Genomic DNA, 1704 nt, shown 5'->3' with positions numbered 1-1704 from the left:
AATGCCTTTAGTCCCTTGTCACTGAGAAGCATATAATACCTAATTATAGAGATGGAAATGACTTCAGAAATTAGCTAGTCCAAATCTCTTAATAGATTAAGAAAGTAAAGTGAGAGACTGCCCAAGGTCACATATTTAGATTCAGTGCTGGGACTAGAAGCCTAGCGTGTGACCTCTAATCCACACTTCAGGCGAGTCATGGCTGAGCATAGAGATATAGCGCAAGTTCTTTTTTTATTTTATTTAAATTCTTTATTGTTGAAAGTGTTACATATGTCTCCTTTGTAATATGTCTTACATTGTCTTACATTGACCTCTCCCCGCCCGCTCCTACTTCCCAGCAGATGCCCTCACCCCCCTACTCTCTGTGTCCATTGGTTATGTTTTATACTAGTACATGCATACAAGTCCTTTGGTTGATCTCTCACCCCAACCCGCCACCCTCCCCACATACACTCCCCTGCCTTCCCTTTGAGGTTTGTTGGTCTGTTTAATGCTTCTATGTCTCTGTATCTATTCTGTTCATTAGTTTGCGAGAGGCCGGTGCATGAAATGCATGCACGGGGGTGGGGAGTGGTATCCCTCAGCCCAGCCTGTGCCCTCTCATAATCCAGGACCCCTCCGGTAGGGTCCCTAGGCCTGGTTGGTGATCAGGATCTATCCGGGCTTTCCTTCCCCAGGCTGCCGGAAGCTAGTCCCGCCCCCGCTGCTGCCACTGCTTGTCATCTGTGCGACACTGCTCCTAAGTCCCGCTACTGGTCACCTCCCTCTGCGGAGGACAGGTGTGGGGTGCGATAGCTTAGCTGGCCTGGGCCTCCCTCTGCGGGGTGATCATTGGCCGGCCTCACACACCTGTCACAGCATCGCTAGCCAGTGGCCTGGGCTCCCTCTGTGGGGCGATCAATTGCGGGACTCTGGGCTCTGCGATCGATTGCCCAGCAGAGAGAGGCCCTGCCCATTCAGCAGGGGCTCCACAATTGATTGCTGTGCAGAGGGTGGCCTGTGCCTCCTTCTTTGGGGTGATGATCATGGAGTCCTCCCCATTGATCGCTCCCCATTGGGCCTCCTTCTGACTGGCGATTGTGGGGCAATGGCGGGGCCCCTGACCAATCGAATCGCATCGCATCCGCCTTGTCTGGCCTGGCGCCAGTGCGTGTCATAGCATGATCATCCGAAATGTCATCCGAAGGTCATTCTGCTGTTTGGTCAATTTGCATATTATGCTTTTATTATTATAGATGTTGTTCATTATATTCCACAAATGAGTGAAGTTCTTTACAAGGCTATTATGACTCCATGAAATAATGTTGTCAAGAACATTTCTTATTAGATGAGTTCCTCTTAAAAAAAAAAAGCTCTTGATTATGTAACAAAAATATATAGAGAAAAATAGTGAAAACAAATAATATGTGCCTATTTAAATTCAATGTTGGTGTGCATAATGATTGATGATTATGAAGTATGCTTTAGTGCTTCTGATGTTGACAGTCTTGCTTAATGAAGAGAACACAGGTATTCTGTTCAGACTGCCTGAGATCAAATCCTGACTTGATCCCTCATAAACATGGGAATTAATTGATAATTTATAATTTTAAAATAATTTTTACCTTGTTTTCCTCATTGACAAAGTATAAACATTATAATTATCTAAATCATACTGTCCTAAGAGTACTTCACTTACAACATAAAAAAAATGAAATGATA

At 45.1% G+C, this 1704-nt stretch overlaps 1 protein-coding gene across 1 annotated transcript in view; it reads right to left on the bottom strand.

Moving 5' to 3' along the window:
- The window catches only part of PTPRO (protein tyrosine phosphatase, receptor type O), an 86589-nt gene that overhangs the window by 68472 nt on the left and 16413 nt on the right, over positions 1–1704 (bottom strand). The gene's annotated exons all lie outside the window — the stretch shown is intronic.

This window comes from Myotis davidii, unplaced genomic scaffold, assembly GCF_000327345.1.
Source record: "Myotis davidii unplaced genomic scaffold, ASM32734v1 scaffold205, whole genome shotgun sequence".
Classification (NCBI taxonomy): domain Eukaryota; kingdom Metazoa; phylum Chordata; class Mammalia; order Chiroptera; family Vespertilionidae; genus Myotis; species Myotis davidii.
Note: the sequence above shows the minus strand (reverse complement) of the source record. Positions and strands in the feature narration are given on the sequence as shown.